A 14,065-nucleotide genomic window follows, 5' to 3' on the forward strand; every position below is an offset into this window, starting at 1 on the left:
CCGTACCCTACACTGCAGAGACCCCCAACATCAGCCCAGTCTCATTATACTCAGAGGAGACAGACGGATGACACCCAGCTACCGGTCACCGTCACCCGTACCCTACACTGCAGGGACCCCCCAACATCAGCCCAGTCTCATTATACTCAGAGGAGACAGACGGATGACACCCAGCTACCGGTCACCGTCACCAGTATCCTACACTGCAGAGACCCCCAACATCAGCCCAGTCTCATTATACTCAGAGGAGACAGACGGATGACACCCAGCTACAGGTCACCATCACCCGTACCCTACACTGCAGAGACCCCCCAACATCAGCCCAGTCTCATTATACTCAGAGGAGACAGACGGGTGACACCCAGCTTCCGGTCACCGTCACCCGTACCCTACACTGCAGAGACCCCCGACATCAGCCCAGTCTCATTATACTCAGAGGAGACAGACGGATGACACCCAGCTACCGGTCACCGTCACCCGTACCCTACACTGCAGAGACCCCCCAACATCAGCCCAGTCTCATTACACTCAGAGGAGACAGACGGATGACACCCAGCTACCGGTCACCGTCACCCGTACCCTACACTGCAGAGACCCCCCAACATCAGCCCAGTCTCATTATACTCAGAGGAGACAGACGGATGACACCCAGCTACCGGTCACCGTCACCCGTACCCTACACTGCAGAGACCCCCAACATCAGCCCAGTCTCATTATACTCAGAGGAGACAGACGGATGACACCCAGCTACCGGTCACCGTCACCCGTACCCTACACTGCAGAGACCCCCCAACATCAGCCCAGTCTCATTATACTCAGAGGAGACAGACAGGTGACACCCAGCTACCGGTCACCGTCACCCGTACCCTACACTGCAGAGACCCCCCAACATCAGCCCAGTCTCATTATACTCAGAGGAGACAGACGGATGACACCAGCTACCGGTCACCATCACCCGTACCCTACACTGCAGAGACCCCCCAACATCAGCCCAGTCTCATTATACTCAGAGGAGACAGACGGGTGACACCCAGCTACCGGTCACCGTCACCCGTACCCTACACTGCAGAGACCCCCAACATCAGCCCAGTCTCATTATACTCAGAGGAGACAGACGGATGACACCCAGCTACCGGTCACCGTCACCCGTACCCTACACTGCAGAGACCCCCCAACATCAGCCCAGTCTCATTATACTCAGAGGAGACAGACGGATGACACCCAGCTACCGGTCACCGTCACCCGTACCCTACACTGCAGAGACCCCCCAACATCAGCCCAGTCTCATTATACTCAGAGGAGACAGACTGATGACACCCAGCTACCGGTCACCGTCACCCGTACCCTACACTGCAGAGACCCCCCAACATCAGCCCAGTCTCATTATACTCAGAGGAGACAGACGGATGACACCCAGCTACCGGTCACCGTCACCCGTACCCTACACTGCAGAGACCCCCCAACATCAGCCCAGTCTCATTATACTCAGAGGAGACAGACGGGTGACACCCAGCTACCGGTCACCGTCACCCGTACCCTACACTGCAGAGACCCAACATCAGCCCAGTCTCATTATACTCAGAGGAGACAGACGGATGACACCCAGCTACCGGTCACCGTCACCCGTACCCTACACTGCAGAGACCCCCCAACATCAGCCCAGTCTCATTATACTCAGAGGAGACAGACGGGTGACACCCAGCTACCGGTCACCGTCACCCGTACCCTACACTGCAGAGACCCCCAACATCAGCCCAGTCTCATTATACTCAGAGGAGACAGACGGGTGACACCCAGCTACCGGTCACCGTCACCCATACCCTACACTGCAGAGACCCAAAACATCAGCCCAGTCTCATTATACTCAGAGGAGACAGACAGATGACACCCAGCTACCGGTCACCGTCACCCGTACCCTACACTGCAGAGACCCCCAACATCAGCCCAGTCTCATTATACTCAGAGGAGACAGACGGATGACACCCAGCTACCAGTCACCGTCACCCTTACCCTACACCGCAAAGATCCCCCAACATCAGCCCAGTCTCATTATACTCAGAGGAGACAGACGGATGACACCCAGCTACCGGTCACCGTCACCCGTACCCTACACTGCAGAGACCCCCAACATCAGCCCAGTCTCATTATACTCAGAGGAGACAGACAGGTGACACCCAGCTACCGGTCACCGTCACCCGTACCCTACACTGCAGAGACCCCCAACATCAGCCAAGTCTCATTATACTCAGAGGAGACAGACGGATGACACCCAGCTACCGGTCACCGTCACCCGTACCCTACACTGCAGAGACCCCCCAACATCAGCCCAGTCTCATTATACTCAGAGGAGACAGACGGATGACACCCAGCTACCGGTCACCGTCACCCGTACCCTACACTGCAGAGACCCCCAACATCAGCCCAGTCTCATTATACTCAGAGGAGACAAACGGATGACACCCAGCTACCGGTCACCGTCACCCGTACCCTACACTGCAGAGACCCCCCAACATCAGCCCAGTCTCATTATACTCAGAGGAGACAGACAGGTGACACCCAGCTACCGGTCACCGTCACCCGTACCCTACACTGCAGAGACCCCCCAACATCAGCCCAGTCTCATTATACTCAGAGGAGACAGACGGATGACACCAGCTACCGGTCACCATCACCCGTACCCTACACTGCAGAGACCCCCCAACATCAGCCCAGTCTCATTATACTCAGAGGAGACAGACGGGTGACACCCAGCTACCGGTCACCGTCACCCGTACCCTACACTGCAGAGACCCCCAACATCAGCCCAGTCTCATTATACTCAGAGGAGACAGACGGATGACACCCAGCTACCGGTCACCGTCACCCGTACCCTACACTGCAGAGACCCCCCAACATCAGCCCAGTCTCATTATACTCAGAGGAGACAGACGGATGACACCCAGCTACCGGTCACCGTCACCCGTACCCTACACTGCAGAGACCCCCCAACATCAGCCCAGTCTCATTATACTCAGAGGAGACAGACAGGTGACACCCAGCTACCGGTCACCGTCACCCGTACCCTACACTGCAGAGACCCCCCAACATCAGCCCAGTCTCATTATACTCAGAGGAGACAGACGGATGACACCAGCTACCGGTCACCATCACCCGTACCCTACACTGCAGAGACCCCCCAACATCAGCCCAGTCTCATTATACTCAGAGGAGACAGACGGGTGACACCCAGCTACCGGTCACCGTCACCCGTACCCTACACTGCAGAGACCCCCAACATCAGCCCAGTCTCATTATACTCAGAGGAGACAGACGGATGACACCCAGCTACCGGTCACCGTCACCCGTACCCTACACTGCAGAGACCCCCCAACATCAGCCCAGTCTCATTATACTCAGAGGAGACAGACGGATGACACCCAGCTACCGGTCACCGTCACCCGTACCCTACACTGCAGAGACCCCCCAACATCAGCCCAGTCTCATTATACTCAGAGGAGACAGACTGATGACACCCAGCTACCGGTCACCGTCACCCGTACCCTACACTGCAGAGACCCCCCAACATCAGCCCAGTCTCATTATACTCAGAGGAGACAGACGGATGACACCCAGCTACCGGTCACCGTCACCCGTACCCTACACTGCAGAGACCCCCCAACATCAGCCCAGTCTCATTATACTCAGAGGAGACAGACGGGTGACACCCAGCTACCGGTCACCGTCACCCGTACCCTACACTGCAGAGACCCAACATCAGCCCAGTCTCATTATACTCAGAGGAGACAGACGGATGACACCCAGCTACCGGTCACCGTCACCCGTACCCTACACTGCAGAGACCCCCCAACATCAGCCCAGTCTCATTATACTCAGAGGAGACAGACGGGTGACACCCAGCTACCGGTCACCGTCACCCGTACCCTACACTGCAGAGACCCCCAACATCAGCCCAGTCTCATTATACTCAGAGGAGACAGACGGGTGACACCCAGCTACCGGTCACCGTCACCCATACCCTACACTGCAGAGACCCAAAACATCAGCCCAGTCTCATTATACTCAGAGGAGACAGACAGATGACACCCAGCTACCGGTCACCGTCACCCGTACCCTACACTGCAGAGACCCCCAACATCAGCCCAGTCTCATTATACTCAGAGGAGACAGACGGATGACACCCAGCTACCAGTCACCGTCACCCTTACCCTACACCGCAAAGATCCCCCAACATCAGCCCAGTCTCATTATACTCAGAGGAGACAGACGGATGACACCCAGCTACCGGTCACCGTCACCCGTACCCTACACTGCAGAGACCCCCAACATCAGCCCAGTCTCATTATACTCAGAGGAGACAGACAGGTGACACCCAGCTACCGGTCACCGTCACCCGTACCCTACACTGCAGAGACCCCCAACATCAGCCAAGTCTCATTATACTCAGAGGAGACAGACGGATGACACCCAGCTACCGGTCACCGTCACCCGTACCCTACACTGCAGAGACCCCCCAACATCAGCCCAGTCTCATTATACTCAGAGGAGACAGACGGATGACACCCAGCTACCGGTCACCGTCACCCGTACCCTACACTGCAGAGACCCCCAACATCAGCCCAGTCTCATTATACTCAGAGGAGACAAACGGATGACACCCAGCTACCGGTCACCGTCACCCGTACCCTACACTGCAGAGACCCCCCAACATCAGCCCAGTCTCATTATACTCAGAGGAGACAGACAGGTGACACCCAGCTACCGGTCACCGTCACCCGTACCCTACACTGCAGAGACCCCCCAACATCAGCCCAGTCTCATTATACTCAGAGGAGACAGACGGATGACACCAGCTACCGGTCACCATCACCCGTACCCTACACTGCAGAGACCCCCCAACATCAGCCCAGTCTCATTATACTCAGAGGAGACAGACGGGTGACACCCAGCTACCGGTCACCGTCACCCGTACCCTACACTGCAGAGACCCCCAACATCAGCCCAGTCTCATTATACTCAGAGGAGACAGACGGATGACACCCAGCTACCGGTCACCGTCACCCGTACCCTACACTGCAGAGACCCCCCAACATCAGCCCAGTCTCATTATACTCAGAGGAGACAGACGGATGACACCCAGCTACCGGTCACCGTCACCCGTACCCTACACTGCAGAGACCCCCCAACATCAGCCCAGTCTCATTATACTCAGAGGAGACAGACTGATGACACCCAGCTACCGGTCACCGTCACCCGTACCCTACACTGCAGAGACCCCCCAACATCAGCCCAGTCTCATTATACTCAGAGGAGACAGACGGATGACACCCAGCTACCGGTCACCGTCACCCGTACCCTACACTGCAGAGACCCCCCAACATCAGCCCAGTCTCATTATACTCAGAGGAGACAGACGGGTGACACCCAGCTACCGGTCACCGTCACCCGTACCCTACACTGCAGAGACCCAACATCAGCCCAGTCTCATTATACTCAGAGGAGACAGACGGATGACACCCAGCTACCGGTCACCGTCACCCGTACCCTACACTGCAGAGACCCCCCAACATCAGCCCAGTCTCATTATACTCAGAGGAGACAGACGGGTGACACTCAGCTACCGGTCACCGTCACCCGTACCCTACACTGCAGAGACCCCCAACATCAGCCCAGTCTCATTATACTCAGAGGAGACAGACGGGTGACACCCAGCTACCGGTCACCGTCACCCATACCCTACACTGCAGAGACCCAAAACATCAGCCCAGTCTCATTATACTCAGAGGAGACAGACAGATGACACCCAGCTACCGGTCACCGTCACCCGTACCCTACACTGCAGAGACCCCCCAACATCAGCCCAGTCTCATTATACTCAGAGGAGACAGACGGATGACACCCAGCTACCGGTCACCGTCACCCGTACCCTACACTGCAGAGACCCCCAACATCAGCCCAGTCTCATTATACACAGAGGAGACAGACGGATGACACCCAGCTACCGGTCACCGTCACCCGTACCCTACACTGCAGAGACCCCCCAACATCAGCCCAGTCTCATTATACTCAGAGGAGACAGACGGATGACACCCAGCTACCGGTCACCGTCACCCGTACCCTACACTGCAGAGACCCCCAACATCAGCCCAGTCTCATTATACTCAGAGGAGACAGACGGATGACACCCAGCTACCGGTCACCGTCACCCGTACCCTACACTGCAGAGACCCCCAACATCAGCCCAGTCTCATTATACTCAGAGGAGACAGACGGATGACACCCAGCTACCGGTCACCGTCACCAGTACCCTACACTGCAGAGACCCCCAACATCAGCCCAGTCTCATTATACTCAGAGGAGACAGACGGATGACACCCAGCTACCGGTCACCGTCACCCGTACCATACACCGCAGAGACCCCCCAACATCAGCCCAGTCTCATTATACTCAGAGGAGACAGACGGGTGACACCCAGCTACCGGTCACCGTCACCCGTACCCTACACTGCAGAGACCCCCAACATCAGCCCAGTCTCATTATACTCAGAGGAGACAGACGGGTGACACCCAGCTACCGGTCACCGTCACCCGCACCCTACACCGCAGAGACCCCCCAACATCAGCCCAGTCTCATTATACTCAGAGGAGACAGACGGATGACACCCAGCTACCGGTCACCGTCACCCGTACCCTACACTGCAGAGACCCCCAACATCAGCCCAGTCTCATTATACTCAGAGGAGACAGACGGATGACACCCAGCTACCGGTCACCGTCACCCGTACCCTACACTGCAGAGACCCCCAACATCAGCCCAGTCTCATTATACTCAGAGGAGACAGACGGATGACACCCAGCTACCGGTCACCGTCACCCGTACCCTACACTGCAGAGACCCCCAACATCAGCCCAGTCTCATTATACTCAGAGGAGACAGACGGATGATACCCAGCTACCGGTCACCGTCACCCGTACCCTACACTGCAGAGACCCCCAAACATCAGCCCAGTCTCATTATACTCAGAGGAGACAGACGGATGACACCCAGCTACCGGTCACCGTCACCCGTACCCTACACTGCAGAGACCCCCCAACATCAGCCCAGTCTCATTATACTCAGAGGAGACAGACGGATGACACCCAGCTACCGGTCACCGTCACCCGTACCCTACACTGCAGAGACCCCCAACATCAGCCCAGTCTCATTATACTCAGAGGAGACAGACGGGAGACACCCAGCTACCGGTCACCGCCACCCGTACCCTACACTGCAGAGACCCCCCAACATCAGCCCAGTCTCATTATACTCAGAGGAGACAGACGGATGACACCCAGCTACCGGTCACCGTCACCCGTACCCTACACTGCAGAGACCCCCAACATCAGCCCAGTCTCATTATACTCAGAGGAGACAGACGGATGACACCCAGCTACCGGTCACCGTCACCCGTACCCTACACTGCAGAGACCCCCCAACATCAGCCCAGTCTCATTATACTCAGAGGAGACAGACGGATGACACCCAGCTACCGGTCACCCGTCACCAGTACCCTACACCGCAGAGACCCCCCAACATCAGCCCAGTCTCATTATACTCAGAGGAGACAGACGGATGACACCCAGCTACCGGTCACCGTCACCCGTACCCTACACTGCAGAGACCCCCAACATCAGCCCAGTCTCATTATACTCAGAGGAGACAGACGGATGACACCCAGCTACCGGTCACCGTCACCCGTACCCTACACTGCAGAGACCTCCCCAACATCAGCCCAGTCTCATTATACTCAGAGGAGACAGACGGGTGACACCCAGCTACCTGTCACCGTCACCCGTACCCTACACTGCAGAGACCCCCAACATCAGCCCAGTCTCATTATACTCAGAGGAGACAGACGGATGACACCCAGCTACCGGTCACCGTCACCCGTACCCTACACTACAGAGACCCCCCAACATCAGCCCAGTCTCATTATACTCAGAGGAGACAGACGGGTGACACCCAGCTACCGGTCACCGTCACCCGTACCATACACTGCAGAGACCCCCCAACATCAGCCCAGTCTCATTATACTCAGAGGAGACAGACGGATGACACCCAGCTACCGGTCACCGTCACCCGTACCCTACACTGCAGAGACCCCCAACATCAGCCCAGTCTCATTATACTCAGAGGAGACAGACGGATGACACCCAGCTACCGGACACCGTCAAATGTACCCTACACTGCAGAGACCCCCCAACATCAGCCCAGTCTCATTATACTCAGAGGAGACAGACGGATGACACCCAGCTACCGGTCACCGTCACCCGTACCCTACACTGCAGAGACCCCCCAACATCAGCCCAGTCTCATTATACTCAGAGGAGACAGATGGATGACACCCAGCTACCGGTTACCGTCACCCGTACCCTACACTGCAGAGACCCCCCAACATCAGCCCAGTCTCATTATACTCAGAGGAGACAGACGGGTGACACCCAGCTTCCGGTCACCGTCACCCGTACCCTACACTGCAGAGACCCCCGACATCAGCCCAGTCTCATTATACTCAGAGGAGACAGACGGATGACACCCAGCTACCGGTCACCGTCACCCGTACCCTACACTGCAGAGACCCCCAACATCAGCCCAGTCTCATTATACTCAGAGGAGACAGACGGATGACACCCAGCTACCGGTCACCGTCACCCGTACCCTACACTGCAGAGACCCCCAACATCAGCCCAGTCTCATTATACTCAGAGGAGACAGACGGATGACACCCAGCTACCGGTCACCGTCACCCGTACCCTACACTGCAGAGACCCCCAACATCAGCCCAGTCTCATTATACTCAGAGGAGACAGACGGGTGACACCCAGCTACCGGTCACCGTCACCCGTACCCTACACTGCAGAGACCCCCCAACATCAGCCCAGTCTCATTATACTCAGAGGAAACAGACGGATGACACCCAGCTACCGGTCACCGTCACCCGTACCCTACACTGCAGAGACCCCCAACATCAGCCCAGTCTCATTATACTCAGAGGAGACTGACGGATGACACCCAGCTACCGGTCACCGTCACCCGTACCCTACACTGCAGAGACCCCCAACATCAGCCCAGTCTCATTATACTCAGAGGAGACAGACGGATGACACCCAGCTACCGGTCACCGTCACCCGTACCCTACACTGCAGAGACCCCCAACATCAGCCCAGTCTCATTATACTCAGAGGAGACAGACGGATGACACCCAGCTACCGGTCACCATCACCCGTACCCTACACTGCAGAGACCCCCAACATCAGCCCAGTCTCATTATACTCAGAGGAGACAGACGGGTGACACCCAGCTACCGGTCACCGTCACCCGTACCCTACACTGCAGAGACCCCCCAACATCAGCCCAGTCTCATTATACTCAGAGGAGACAGACGGATGACACCCAGATACCGGTCACCGTCACCCGTACCCTACACTGCAGAGACCCCCCAACATCAGCCCAGTCTCATTATACTCAGAGGAGACAGACGGATGACATCCAGCTACCGGTCACCGTCACCCGTACCCTACACTGCAGAGACCCCCCAACATCAGCCCAGTCTCATTATACTCAGAGGAGACAGACGGATGACACCCAGCTACCGGTCACCGTCACCTGTACCATACACTGCAGAGACCCCCAACATCAGCCCAGTCTCATTATACTCCGAGGAGACAGACGGATGACACCCAGCTACCGGTCACCGTCACCCGTACCCTACACTGCAGAGACCCCCCAACATCAGCCCAGTCTCATTATACTCAGAGGAGACAGACGGATGACACCCAGCTGCCGGTCACCGTCACCCGTACCCTACACTGCAGAGACCCCCAACATCAGCCCAGTCTCATTATACTCAGAGGAGACAGACGGGTGACACCCAGCTACCGGTCACCGTCACCCGTACCCTACACTGCAGAGACCCCCCAACATCAGCCCAGTCTCATTATACTCAGAGGAGACAGACGGATGACACCCAGCTACCGGTCATCGTCACCCGTACCCTACACTGCAGAGACCCCCCAACATCAGCCCAGTCTCATTATACTCAGAGGAGACAGACGGATGACACCCAGCTACCGGTCACCGTCACCCGTACCCTACACTGCAGAGACCCCCCAACATCAGCCCAGTCTCATTATACTCAGAGGAGACAGACGGATGACACCCAGCTACCGGTCACCGTCACCCGTACCCTACACTGCAGAGACCCAACATCAGCCCAGTCTCATTATACTCAGAGGAGACAGACGGATGACACCCAGATACCGGTCACCGTCACCCGTACCCTACACTGCAGAGACCCCCCAACATCAGCCCAGTCTCATTATACTCAGAGGAGACAGACGGATGACACCCAGCTACCTGTCACCGTCACCCGTACCCTACACTACAGAGACCCCCAACATCAGCCCAGTCTCATTATACTCAGAGGAGACAGACGGATGACACCCAGCTACCTGTCACCGTCACCCGTACCCTACACTACAGAGACCCCCAACATCAGCCCAGTCTCATTATACTCAGAGGAGACAGACGGGTGACACCCAGCTACCGGTCACCGTCACCCGTACCTTACACTGCAGAGACCCCCAACATCAGCCCAGTCTCATTATACTCAGAGGAGACAGACGGATGACACCCAGCTACCTGTCACCGTCACCCGTACCTTACACTGCAGAGACCCCCAACATCAGCCCAGTCTCATTATACTCAGAGGAGACAGACGGGTGACACCCAGCTACCGGTCACCGTCACCCGTACCCTACACTGCAGAGACCCCCCAACATCAGCCCAGTCTCATTATACTCAGAGGAGACAGACGGATGACACCCAGCTACCGGTCACCGTCACCCGTACCCTACACTGCAGAGACCCCCAACATCAGCCCAGTCTCATTATACTTAGAGGAGACAGACGGATGACACCCAGCTACCGGTCAGCATCACCCGTACCCTACACTGCAGAGACCCCAACATCAGCCCAGTCTCATTATACTCAGAGGAGACAGACGGATGATACCCAGCTACCGGTCACCGTCACCCGTACCCTACACTGCAGAGACCCCCAAACATCAGCCCAGTCTCATTATACTCAGAGGAGACAGACGGATGACACCCAGCTACCGGTCACCGTCACCCGTACCCTACACTGCAGAGACCCCCCAACATCAGCCCAGTCTCATTATACTCAGAGGAGACAGACGGATGACACCCAGCTACCGGTCACCGTCACCCGTACCCTACACTGCAGAGACCCCCAACATCAGCCCAGTCTCATTATACTCAGAGGAGACAGACGGATGACACCCAGCTACCGGTCACCGTCACCCGTACCCTACACTGCAGAGACCCCCAACATCAGCCCAGTCTCATTATACTCAGAGGAGACAGACGGATGACACCCAGCTACCGGTCACCGTCACCCGTACCATACACTGCAGAGATCCCCCAACATCAGCCCAGTCTCATTATACTCAGAGGAGACAGACGGATGACACCCAGCTACCGGTCACCATCACCCGTACCATACACTGCAGAGATCCCCCAACATCAGCCCAGTCTCATTATACTCAGAGGAGACAGACGGATGACACCCAGCTACCGGTCACCGTCACCCGTACCCTACACTGCAGAGACCCCCCAACATCAGCCCAGTCTCATTATACTCAGAGGAGACAGACGGATGACACCCAGCTACCGGTCACCGTCACCCGTACCCTACACTGCAGAGACCCCCCAACATCAGCCCCAGTCTCATTATACTCAGAGGAGACAGACGGATGACACCCAGCTACCGGTCACCGTCACCCGTACCCTACACTGCAGAGACCCCCCAACATCAGCCCAGTCTCATTATACTCAGAGGAGACAGACGGATGACACCCAGCTACCGGTCACCGTCACCCGTACCCTACACTGCAGAGACCCCCAACATCAGCCCAGTCTCATTATACTCAGAGGAGACAGACGGATGACACCCAGCTACCGGTCACCGTCACCCGTACCCTACACTGCAGAGACCCCCCCACATCAGCCCAGTCTCATTATACTCAGAGGAGACAGACGGGTGACACCCAGCTACCGGTCACCGTCAGACGTACCCTACACTGCAGAGACCCCCCAACATCAGCCCAGTCTCATTATACTCAGAGGAGACAGACGGATGACACCCAGCTACCAGTCACCGTCACCCGTACCCTACACTGCAGAGACCCCCCAACATCAGCCCAGTCTCATTATACTCAGAGGAGACAGACAGATAACACCCAGCTACCGGTCACCGTCACCCGTACCCTACACTGCAGAGACCCCCAACATCAGCCCAGTCTCATTATACTCAGAGGAGACAGACGGATGACACCCAGCTACCGGTCACCGTCACCCGTACCCTACACTGCAGAGACCCCCAACATCAGCCCAGTCTCATTATACTCAGAGGAGACAGACGGATGACACCCAGCTACCGGTCACCGTCACCCGTACCCTACACTGCAGAGACCCCCCAACATCAGCCCAGTCTCATTATACTCAGAGGAGACAGACGGATGACACCCAGCTACCGGTCACCGTCACCCGTACCCTACACTGCAGAGACCCCCCAACATCAGCCCAGTCTCATTATACTCAGAGGAGACAGACGGGTGACACCCAGCTACCGGTCACCGTCACCCGTACCCTACACTGCAGAGACCCCCAACATCAGCCCAATCTCATTATACTCAGAGGAGACAGACGGATGACACCCAGCTACCGGTCACCGTCACCCGTACCCTACACTGCAGAGACCCCCAACATCAGCCCAGTCTAATTATACTCAGAGGAGACAGACGGATGACACCCAGCTACCGGTCACCGTCACCCGTACCCTACACTGCAGAGACCCCCCAACATCAGCCCAGTCTCATTATACTCAGAGGAGACAGACGGGTGACACCCAGCTACCGGTCACCGTCACCCGTACCCTACACTGCAGAGACCCCCAACATCAGCCCAGTCTCATTATACTCAGAGGAGACAGACGGATGACACCCAGCTACCGGTCACCATCACCCGTACCCTACACTGCAGAGACCCCCCAACATCAGCCCATCTCATTATACTCAGAGGAGACAGACGGATGACACCCAGCTACCGGTCACCATCACCCGTACCCTACACTGCAGAGACCCCCAACATCAGCCCAGTCTCATTATACTCAGAGCAGACAGACGGGTGACACCCAGCTACCGGTCACCGTCACCCGTACCCTACACTGCAGAGACCCCCAACATCAGCCCAGTCTCATTATACTCAGAGGAGACAGACGGATGACACCCAGCTACCAGTCACCGTCACCCTTACCCTACACCGCAGAGATCCCCCAACATCAGCCCAGTCTCATTATACTCAGAGGAGACAGACGGATGACACCCAGCTACCGGTCACCGTCACCCGTACCCTACACTGCAGAGACCCCCAACATCAGCCCAGTCTCATTATACTCAGAGGAGACAGACAGGTGACACCCAGCTACCGGTCACCGTCACCCGTACCCTACACTGCAGAGACCCCCAACATCAGCCCAGTCTCATTATACTCAGAGGAGACAGACGGATGACACCCAGCTACCGGTCACCGTCACCCGTACCCTACACTGCAGAGACCCCCCAACATCAGCCCAGTCCTCATTATACTCAGAGGAGACAGACAGGATGACACCCAGCTACCGGTCACCGTCACCCGTACCCTACACTGCAGAGACCCCCCAACATCAGCCCAGTCTCATTATACTCAGAGGAGACAGACGGATGACACCCAGCTACCGGTCACCGTCACCCGTACCCTACACTGCAGAGACCCCCCAACATCAGCCCAGTCTCATTATACTCAGAGGAGACAGACAGGTGACACCCAGCTACCGGTCACCGTCACCCGTACCCTACACTGCAAGACCCCCCAACAACAGCCCAGTCTCATTATACTCAGAGGAGACAGACGAAGACACCCAGCTACCGGACACCGTCACCCTTACCCTACACTGCAGAGACCCCCTAACT

The 14,065-nt window shown here is 56.8% G+C and overlaps 1 protein-coding gene across 6 annotated transcripts in view; it reads right to left on the reverse strand.

Annotated features, from left to right (window-relative positions):
• TMEM95 (transmembrane protein 95) overlaps window positions 1-14,065 on the reverse strand; it is a 72,119-nt gene that overhangs the window by 42,900 nt on the left and 15,154 nt on the right. The gene's annotated exons all lie outside the window — the stretch shown is intronic.

This window comes from Crinia signifera, chromosome 4, assembly GCF_055691185.1.
Source record: "Crinia signifera chromosome 4, ASM5569118v1, whole genome shotgun sequence".
In the NCBI taxonomy this organism is placed as follows: domain Eukaryota; kingdom Metazoa; phylum Chordata; class Amphibia; order Anura; family Myobatrachidae; genus Crinia; species Crinia signifera.